The sequence below is a fragment of the Cupressus sempervirens genome, chromosome 9, assembly GCF_028749045.1.
Source record: "Cupressus sempervirens isolate cs-2001-9-10 chromosome 9, ASM2874904v1, whole genome shotgun sequence".
Classification (NCBI taxonomy): domain Eukaryota; kingdom Viridiplantae; phylum Streptophyta; class Pinopsida; order Cupressales; family Cupressaceae; genus Cupressus; species Cupressus sempervirens.
Genome location: NC_143126.1, coordinates 306,506,390 through 306,518,186, shown reverse-complemented (window position 1 = coordinate 306,518,186; position 11,797 = coordinate 306,506,390).

The following is an 11,797-nucleotide window of genomic DNA, read 5'->3' as shown; positions in this document are numbered from 1 at the left end:
CATTTGGTATAAGAGCCCGAGTTTCAACATTGGGAGCTCTAGATATATTGGAATGCCATTAATGTCAACTAGCTGAACAAAATAAAAACTTTGAACTATCATGTGTATCTCTTTCAAACTGAAAACTTGAAACTAGGTGAACTGAAACAGAACTTAAAATTGTTACTTGCATATTTTTCATGCTTCAACACTTAGGTTTCAAACCTGAAATTCTACTGAAAACCTAAATGAAGGCAAAACAAAAAATTGAAGCTCATTCTAGTTGCAAAACATGTATCTTTCATCTATGATTTAAGGTAGTATGACCTTGATTAACTTTGCAAGCATTAAGTTGCTCTTGATTAGAATGTATTAAGGGATCTTTTTAGTAGTTGTAAAAAGAATGAATGTTGGATCAATGTGGTTTTCGGTTTACCATTAAACCATAATCATATTGCTCTAAGTGTGTTGTAGTGTCACCAGTGGAATCATATCCCCCTAGGGAGGAAAGGGTTCAATGGGACCTACATAGCAAGTATCTTAGTTTCTTATTCTTGTAGGCTTCCAGGAGTAAGCCTAATTCTAGGGGGGGTGGATGCAGTGCCTACCCCTAGTTCGCATTTTTTTATCATTGCTGAACTCTTTTAGAGCTAGTTTTATGTTGTTGGTTAGCAGCATTCTTTTGAGATTATCAGATATTGTGCTATCGATTCAGTTTATTATGTAATGAGATTACTTAGATTTTGCATTTCATGTATGCATGATGATTATTTTTAGTGTTTGCAGTTATTAATGATGATTAGTAAGATGATTTATTATCATATGTGTTTTCTTATGGATACTTACCCCATACTTGCATGTGTATGGTGTGCATGTTTGCTTTGCGTGTTTGCTTTTGTATGGCATGTATGATGTGGTTAAGGAAGGGAGTCGTAGTCACCTGCTAGTCGAGATCTACATGATGCACCACTTCCTGCCATTGCCTATTTAGTTTAGTATATTTGTGCTTGTACATGCATGATTTTTATGTAGGTTGCTGGTACCGGGTATCGACTTCCCTAAATTGCCAGGATGAGTGTACCCTATCATATTATCTCAATGATAAGAGAGGGGAGATAAATTCTCAAGTCCAAATACCAACCCTTTAAGCCATTTGTTATAATTGAAAAATTAGGACAAATATATGAGTTGAGTACCCTCCGAATGCGTCAGATGACGTAATTCGTGATTTAAACCTTTGGTTTGATTTTGTATGTATTTTGGCTATGATGGGTTTTCATATTTTTACCTCATGAGTCTTTGATGTATTTTCTATTAATTAAGCCTAATTAAAAGATTTAATTAATGGTTTAATTAAATGGAAAATTAATATGATATTTTAATATTTATTTTATTTAATTAATTGGAAAATTAATTAAATAAAATAATTAAATTTGAAAATAAAAAGTTTAAAGTTTAAATTTGGAATGTGACAATATTTATTTTAAAAATAATATATTTGGAGTTCATTTTTAAATAAATGACTAAATAATATTATTATTAAAGCTAATAAATATTTGAGCAATTAAGTTTTGGAAAATGAAATTTAAAAGTGGAATTATTAAAGTTAGTAGATGAGATTTAATAAATTAATTAATTAAATTGGAAAGAGTAAATTAAATATTATATTAATATTTTCTCACATAGGAGTTGGCAAATTCTCGGGAGTTGTCATGTAGACAACACAGGGGTTTGTACTCTAAGAATGCACCAAGTTGTCTACACTTAGGAGTTAGCATTTTATTTGAGCACATGGTGTCTACAACCTTAAGACTTATCTAGAAGGTTGGAGAAGACCCATGCTTGGTTGTCATGCTTATCTTCTAGTTGTTTCTAGAGACACTCTAGATGCATCTTAGAGGCCTTTAAATAGAGGCTCTCTTAGTGTGTATGATCATCATGATGGGTGTCTACACGCTTATATGCATTCGAGAAGCTCTTATGCTTCTACATACTCATCTGCTTCTGCAAGCACTTCTAGTCACTAGGAGGAGTTTCGATTGTTGGAGGAATTGTGATTGAGGGAGGAGGGGACTTACCTATGGACTCCAAAGGCGTAGTGGATCAACATTAGAGTCTAGAAAAGTACTCTTGAACACTCCGCATATACCATTACTCTCTCTCTCTTCCTGTTCTATTCATACCTTCTAAAAAGACTATTTGAATATGGCATCATACTTTTAGCCACATTATCATAGAGATTGAAACAATCTATTTGAGAATAGGAGTACATTTCTTGCATTCATAGTATTGCATTACAAATGATCCATGGTTAAATTTGAATTAGTAGGTTAAAATCATGAAATTAAAAGAGTAAACATATTCTAGCTAGATACAGAACCGAATTCTTTAATCATGATTGTTTGATTTCCCATTTATTCAAACTATACATATGTGCAATGAGAATGTTGTCTTCGTTGATTTAGACCCTCGAATTGATGAAACCTTATATCGCTGATTCTGTGACTGGTCTTTAACATTATGCATCTTGATTGACTGTGGGAATGAGATTTATTGATCATTATATTCTCTTAGAACCACAACTTTGAGTGTAAATTAAAATTTGGTCCTTATAGCATACTGAATCACTTTGCATGAGTCAAGTAGTATCAAGTTCTAACTCGCAAATTTTTCTTGAGTCAAACATGCGATTGTATTTACTATTAGTACAGTCAAGCAGACTCTTAGAACATTCAAAACAAAGGTATTGTATATCAATTAAGGCAAGAAATTACAAGACTTTTATCATGGTGGGGTATGAACAAAGGAGCCAAACAACTTGTTCAACCTTTGGATAATCAGCCGCACTGATGAAGTGCAAAGCCAGTAGATCCTTTAATGGTGTTTATATTTATTTTCCTTGGATCTGGAATCTTGTATTTCCATCCGAGATCTTTTACTGTGGATCTTGATGAAGAACTTATAAGGCCATTATGTCTTCTTCATCAGCGTGAGATTACTGTAATCAACAGAGCCATAAAACGTGATATACCACAACACTTTATTAAGGAATAAGACAAAATTAAATTGGTAAATCCTGTCTAGAAGACCCAACTACTATGCGTGCGAGTGATGAATCTGGACTGGTCAATTTTATCATCATTACTTTCAACCAATATAACTTATGAAGCACAATAATTTTAGAGTATTGCTCCAGACGAAGTCACCGATCTCCTCAATATCAATCATTGAGCAATAGGAGGAGTGATAACCATTTTTATTGTTGGCATCAGCTATAATAGCTTACACTCATGAGAATTATGCAAGGTGATAATAAACATATATATACATATATATAGTTAGGGCTTTGTTTTTTCTATAGATCTCACCAATCAAACATAACATTCTTGGTCTTGCCTTTAGTTATATACATCATTCTCAAATATAGTTCATTATATCTCATCTACCTGAGCTTTTAAGGCTTTATGATCTTCTATATTATTATGAGGATCACAGGAAGAATGAGTAATCAAATGGCTATCAAATAGCAAACCGATAGGCATAGTCCCTGTTCAATTGCAAAACATGAAGTTGAAGCTGTGGCATATCATAATCAATGGGTAAAGATCACTTAGACTTCTTGTGATGCAGAGATACGTCATGAGAAATCCACAAAATGGGGAGTTTTATCCTTTTACAATCAACAGGGAGCGTTGATAATGTCTCATGGCAAGGATACAAACAACTCAAGACTATGAAAAGACAATTCAGAATCTAGTGGTGCTGTCAAGATAAATGATCTTTATGCACAACCTTGGTTAATATTAGGCACGGCCTATAAAAGCCATACTCATTATTTTGTTGATTGTTGTATAGTAAGTTTCATGGTGTCCTCTTTTAATAATAGATAATTTTCTAATTTGAAAGTGGGAAGCTCTCCTTACCGAAGTTGGGCATTTTTTGCGTGCACAACCGAATCAATGTTTAAGCTCTGGTTACAAGAAATCTCTAAAGCTCTCTTAACAAATTCATTTTGAAACTTTTGCATATGATTCAGTACACTAATGTAGAAATGAGGTATCTTCTTAAGATGTCTCTCAAGCTTGATTAATAAGACTCAACTGCACAATCTTGTATGGTTGTAGTAATATATTAAATTATTTTAAAACTATTATATGTTACCTAGAATATAATATTTTTATTCAACAGTAATAGGTTTTAACTTATAAAATAGCAATGTATGATTATTATTTAATAATTAATATTAAATATTAATTATTAAATAATATGTGTTTTTCCTTTAGAGGTTGTAATTACTAAATATGGAGTATTAAATACTATTTTTTCTCTAAGGAGTTATAAGTTTTATTTAAAGCAATGTGGGTTATTATTAACCATTTGAATGGTGTTTGATTAAATTATTATTAATAATAATTTAATTAAGAGGTTTGAATTATGATAAAATTTAGCGAGTTCTCAATTAAATTTTTATTTAAGGATTTGGCTTAGGTTTGGATCAATAGTCAAATACTATTATTTACTTTCAAACCATGTTATGACTTATTAAATGTACAGGAGTAAAAACACAATGGCGACTCTTATTGACTCGAAAGCTTATATTGAAATTGAAATCTCCTTATTATGCATTAGTGTCAATTAATCTAATTAAAATTAATTTAATTACGATTAGTTATATTGGAAGAAATGTAATTAATTAATAATTAACTTGGGTAAATGCATTTTAAGTAAGATCGATTCAAAAGAAATGAGATATTGACATAAGTGTCTAAGAAATTTTGTACTATTGAATTATTAATAAGATTGACGGTTATCTTATTTTAAAACAAGGAAAAATTATTTTAAATAAATGATCATTCTTGAAGTGCCCTAAGACAATTACTAATTAAACATTCAAAAATTGATTTGTATCATCCAATGGTTTGATTCTATGTCTCAAACGAGGGGATAAATGGGTTGACCCATAGATTAAACGATGAATCTTATTCACTTGAAATATATGGTGAAAATGAAATCCCACATTTATCCCAACTATGTAATTTTAGTAAACCAAAACATGTGTTTGCATCGTGTATTCTCTATGCTTCTTGTTTTGGGTTATTGGGTTGACTAGTGTTGACCAGTCTTAGGTTTTTACCAGAGGCTCGGGGGTTATGAGATGTGATGGCATGTTGATCTTTTTGGTCTCGATATTTATAAGCCCAACCATGGTAATGTGATCGTATGCTCTATGAAATGTTTGTATTTGTTCATCAGTCTTCATGTGTGAAGCTGAGAGGTATGTGTATGAGACACTTGAACTAATCATTTTTGAGTCATTGATCAGTTATCCTTGGATTATTTTCTAGTCACCATGATGGGACTGAAATGTTGATTTATTTTTTGATGATGTCATGTTGTGACATGTTTTGACTCAACCATTTTGGAGTCTTCGATCAGTATGATTTTGAGATATTCTTGGTTGCTTGTCGAGAACCAATGGATATTGTGATCTATTTTGAGATATATTTTGGTTATTGAGAACCAAATGATACTTATGATTATCAGTGATGCCTTCAGTTGCCAATAGAGAACTATTTCTGGTCATGATTTTCTATGGATGCTTTTCAGATGCTCATGGGGATTTGATGGTTCTTATCTTGGAGATTTGATGATTCTTATCATGCATATTTGATGCTTTTATCATTGATATTTGATGATTCTTTTTTATGGATTATCTTTTGGATTTTCTTTACAGTCGCTTGTATAGGACTGTGGTGATTTATGATTCCATGAGCTTAGGGTAGGTAATCTATTTGTAGTGTTGGGAAGTGGCTTGCAATGGGGGTCGGGGCCCTAAGTGGCTGCCAGGGTAAATCATTATAAGTTTGGTTAATAAGTGATAACATTTACACAAATAATGGGGATAAAATGAACCTAAAAAGATAATTTTTTTGGTTCTCACCCATGCCTTGAGTGCTTGTAAAGGCTAGGATGGGAGTAGTGAGAACACATGGTTGTGACCGTGCATTCTGTAGTATGGATCGTCAGTATGAGAGGATACTAGTGGCTGCATGAGATCAGTATGGACCCGTGGAGTTTAGCTAACTGCTAGGGTAACTTGTATGTGATAAATGCGATGACACTTTCTCACTTGCAGAGTAGGTTTCCTACATGTCATTGTGTGCCTCTGGGAATTAGATGTCAGTTTTGTGTGATTGGAACCTTTGAGTTAGTATACTTTTAGGATTCTTGGACTTAGAGAGTAATTATGCTATGTATTTTGGATAGCTTGTTTGGGACTTGAGATTATCTCCTCAGCATGGTGGGAATGGACCACTTAGGTTCCACGCGGTCGGGTGGTAGTGTTTTTCCACTCTTATCATTTGAGATCCGTCCAGAGACACCGTGGCTAGAGCATTCTTGGTTGGTATTTATCTTCATTTTGTTCTTGGAGCATTATGATAGATGATATACCCTATGATGGATGTATTTACTGGTATGTTTCTTATATTGATGATTTGTATATGTTAGATGATGTTATCTTATGATTTACTTTGCATGTTAGTAGGATGTTTTAGGAGTGACATTCCTACTATGTTAATACCGATGATCTCTTCAGTGCTTTGGAATGTTACACACGGAGGGATGGCTAGGATCCATGATGGTCTAATGATGCTATTTACGATTGGGAGGAACCGTGCACTTAGTTATTTATGTTTGTGATAGATGGTTATCTTTTATGATGGATGTTTATATCTTTATGGTGAAGGTGTATCATGTATGACATGTGGTTTCATTTACTTTAATCGTATCATGGATCAATATTGGATGATGATGTACTTTATTTACACGGACGTATATTATTTTAAGCTTTTTCATACCATGTGTCATGTACAGTAGATGATTGAGCAATCTGAAATGTAAATTTCAAAGGACACTTGTATATGGTTTAAGAATGTTGGATGTATCATTGTTATTTCATAAGGATGTGATGTTATATGAATAGTTAATTTAGATGTAATTCAATTTTAAGGGATCTTTAAAGAATGTAACTTGTTATGTATGTTATGTTTACTTTCAATTGTATTGTTATTGCTTTCGCTATCGTGTGAATGTTATAAATGGTTTTACTTTCATGTTTAAAAAAAAAAAAAAAATTGTTTGGCAAACTTAGTGAAATTCTTTGGATCCCTTCGCGGGGCATTACACCTAGTTCTACATTTGGTGAACTTGGCCTAAACATGCTATACTAATGTGATTTTCTCTTCTTATGTGATTGTAGGTGAAAGGAGAAATGTTGGCGCACTTTTTGGAGTCTAACTTTGTTGTTGTTCAATTTCTTATTTCTAGAATTAAAATGACTAACAAATTTGCATAATTTAATTAGGAATTGAATGAACATTGAATCATATCATCTAATCTAATTAGGAGGATCAAAGAACAATAATTATTTTTTTATGCTCTCAAATTTTCCTTTCTTAATTAGTCAACAAATAACAAACATCATACAATATAAGTTGAAGGATCAAAGAATCCTACCATTCTCACTTAGATTTAATTAGGAAGGAAAAGAACAACAAATTGTGTATTATATCACATTTCCTTTCTAATTGGGATGAAGAATGATGTATCAGTTTAAAACTCTCATGTCTTCATTTTATTAATTTGCAAACACTGAGTTTGGTGATTTAATTGAACCTTTTATTCTAAGTGTTCAGTGTGTCTTATCATGTGTAATCTCAAAACGCTATATAGATGTATCATCTCCCCTCACCTTTGTAGAACTTAGGTGAAGAGAAATCTATGTATTTCTTTAAGAGTGCCATTTTTGTGTTACTAATGATCTCTTTGTAGCTAATGGCAATCATGGGATGAAGAATTGATACTAAGACCTACGAATGAGTTTGATGCTAGATGTTTGACAAAGACCTTATGTGTTTGTCAAAACTTCTATGTGTGGTTTTTAGTAGATTAGCAAACACTTAGTTTTATGTAATTTAACGTTTTATTCTAAGTGTTCAGTGTGTCTTATCACATGTAATCTCAAAAGGCTATATAGATGTATCATCTCCCCTCACCTTTGTAGAACTTAGGTGAAGAGAAATCTGTGTATTTCTTTAAGAGTGTCATTTTTGTGTTACTAATGATCTCTTTGTAGCTAATGGAAATCATGGGATGAAGAATTGATACTAAGACCTAATAATGAGTTTGATGCTAGATGTTTGACAAAGACCTTATGTGTTTGTCAAAACTTCTATGTGTGGTTTTTAATAGATTAGCAAACACTTAGTTTTGTTCTTAAAATGAACCCTTCTATTCTTCTTGGCATCTCTTAGTGTCTAAATCCCAAAGAGTTATATAGTTGTATCCTCTCCATGTTCCTTTTTGGATCATGGGTGTAAGAGAAATTTTGTGTAATTCTTTCAATGAATCCTACCTTAGACCAAGGTATTCGATATTGAGTATTCTAAGGGATGGCTTCATAGCAATAATAGGCTAAAGCTAGGTCTCACTCTAACCACTATATAAAGGCTTGATTATGGGTAATTCCCAATTAGCAGTGTAGCCAAGTGATATCTCTCCTTCAACACCCTTAGAGGTGTGTAAAATCCTAGTTCTCATAGCTAGGAGACCTCCTATAGGAGTTTATCATCCACCAAATAAATAAATTTCCCCTGACTAAACACCTTTTTTTAAGTGGCCAAAATCCTTCTATCCATTGAATGAAGGGGTCACCCATGCCCATGAAGATATCCCATGTACTCGTAGTCCTTAGTAGAGACAACAATTCTTTGGGAAGAGATGTACCTTGGAAATAGGATCTTGGTATGCCCGAGAAGTGAGCACACTGTAAGGGGTATCTTGTGCTACCAAGATCCTAGGTTTTCTGCTCTAGGTAAGCATGGTTGAACTTTGGTCAAAGTGGGAATCAAGTGGATACAATTCTTTCAACCTAGGTTGTTGTGTGTATGTTCACTTTTTAAAAAAACCATTTTGTTTGATGTGTCTTGTGTGATTTTTCACATTAATCAAGATAGTTTCCAAATTAATAAACTTACAAACACTTCTCAAAAACCTTTAATTTTTTTTAAAACAATACACTTGTCAAACACTTGTGCAAAACCTTAAAAAATATTTTACAAACATATACTTGTCAAATTTGTTAAATATTGCAAAACATGGAAACTCAAACTTGTTGCCTTAGGATCATATGGCATGCCTCTTAGAATTCATTTTGCATATCCATATTACATTTTAAATTATCATGTCCTTATCATAGTCCTTGCATAATTTCTCTTTTTCATTTAGGCACCCTTTTGCATAACATAATCTTCATTTTGATTCCAATATTATCCTCATGTTACACTTAGGATACCTTTCACTTTTCATATCCTAGTCCTCATTGTTATCCTTTTATAGCCCTCATAATCCTCATTTTCATCCTATCATAATCTTTATTTTTCACATAGGTCCTTGCACACACAGCCCTCATTTTGATCCTATCATAGCCCTCATTTCAAATGTAGGGGACTTTGAATCTGGTAGAGAATCCAAACAAAAATATGATTATTATAGTATTCCCTTAATGAATAAAGGATTAACCTTGGCCTTTTTATCATTTATCCTTTTATCATTTTCTTTGGGTCAAATCTCATCTATGTCTTGATGGGTTTGGCCTAATCCTCTTATCAACTTTGTCATTTTTATTTTGTCCTTTTTCTTCTCGATCAAGATCCAACATTAATCATTGTAAGTTTAGACTCTTATCCTTGTATTTTCCAAACATTTTCCTCAAAATTCAAACCTAATTTTGCATGTCCTTATTTCTCATAATCCTCATTTTGCATAACCTTAAATTACATAACCTTATCCTCATTTTAAACTTAGGTTGCATAACCTTGTTCTCATTTTTTATAATCCTGGTTTCCATAAATGATAGTTGCATAAACCTTGGTTTTCATATCCCTTAGATTTTCATATAATTTATTTATCCCAAAAATCCAAAAAAACATATCTTTGTTTTGTATAATTATTTTCAAACATTTCATATCATATCCAAAAATATTTTCCAAACATTAAAAGCCTCCAACATGTAAGGAGCGCTATCAAACACCAACCTTTTCTAAGTCCACCAATATTTCAAATCCAAAATTTATTTTCATTGTCAAACCTTTGCATAATCCTATATTACACTTCAACCTTGCATGTCCTAAAAACCATCAACCCTTTACATAGTGGCATACATAAACCATTAGTTTCATTGTCATAATCGAAAGTCCAAAATACAAAACACTTTGCATGTATATACTTTAATTTTGTTTTCATAATCTAAAGTACAAAATCCAAATATATATATACATACCCTTAGTGTACATTTTTCATACTTATATTCCAAAAAATCCAAAAATACTTCCATCTGAGTACCTTAATCCAATCAAAACTTTTACTTGAATTACATAACTTTGGAACCTTTGAATTGTCATACGTTAGTTGAATTTGCATCCCTAAAATCAAAATGCAAAAAGTTATTGCACACTTTAGTTTCATTTTCATTTTAAAATCCAAAAAAAGAAACAAAGTGCATTTTGCATACACCCTCATACTTAGGTGCATTTGCATACATCCTTAGACATCATGCCAATCATTTTAAGATCTCAAACTCCTACAAGAAAATGAGACTTATATAAAGCCATGTCCACACATACACTATTTGACCCAAGACAAGGCATGTCTTTGTCTTTGCAACAAGTCTTTGACTCAAGCACCATGAAAAATTAACAAACACCTTTTGATACAACACAAGATTATGACCCAAACATGACATACAACTCGCATGGTGTTACCCCTTTTGAAACAAGACAAATAATACCCACAAAATCCTATAATAAATCACATGAATCTCACATGCACCTTATCCAAAAATGGCAAGTCAAATTGGACAAAGAGGTCAAAGTCGAAAAACAAATAGAAAATGTTGAAATAATTCACAAAGACACGGCTAAAATTTGTAAATGCCTAATAGAAAGATTTTCTAAAGTTAACATACAAGATCTCATGGGTGGATCAAAAATCCCAAAAATTATTGCACAACAAAATGAGGAAAATGAAAACTTTAATCAATCCAATCATATTAAATACCTAGAAACTTTTTTCAACCAAGTCCTTGAACATGATCAATGCCATCCCATTTCAAAACATGCTCCATATTTTTCAAATGACATGTGCAATGTGGTATCTTCACTTAACACTTCACCTACACATGTCATCATCCAATGGGGTCCACCCCCTAATTTTTAATCAATTTTCATTCCATTTGAATCAAGTGAACTTCAATATAATTGAAAACCTGTTTTGCAAACAATTCAATCAACACCAACATTGCAAACATCTTGGCCTTCAACAACACTACAAGTTAATCAAGAACACTTTATGTTGACAAATCTAATAAGTCTCCCTCAAAAAAGCCCAAACTCAAACATATCAACTTTTTCATATCAAAGAAACATGATCAATAAGAATCCTTTTGAGGAATATGCTAAACCCAAAAAACTTGTGCAACATGTAAATATCAATTCTACATCACCAACATGATCAACCAAGAAACAAAAATCCAAATCATATACTCTTAAGAAAAATTAATTAATTTTTTTTCAAGAATATGAGGACAAAAATTCACCCATGTCTAGAAATGGCTCATCCCAAAATACTCACAAGGATGAAATACATATTTCCACTCAAAAATGTCACCTTCAAGAAATAGCCATGTCTCCCTCTAGCCCTTCATCACACAAACCTTCACAAGATCATTTTCCATCATCACCCTCAAATTTCACTTCTA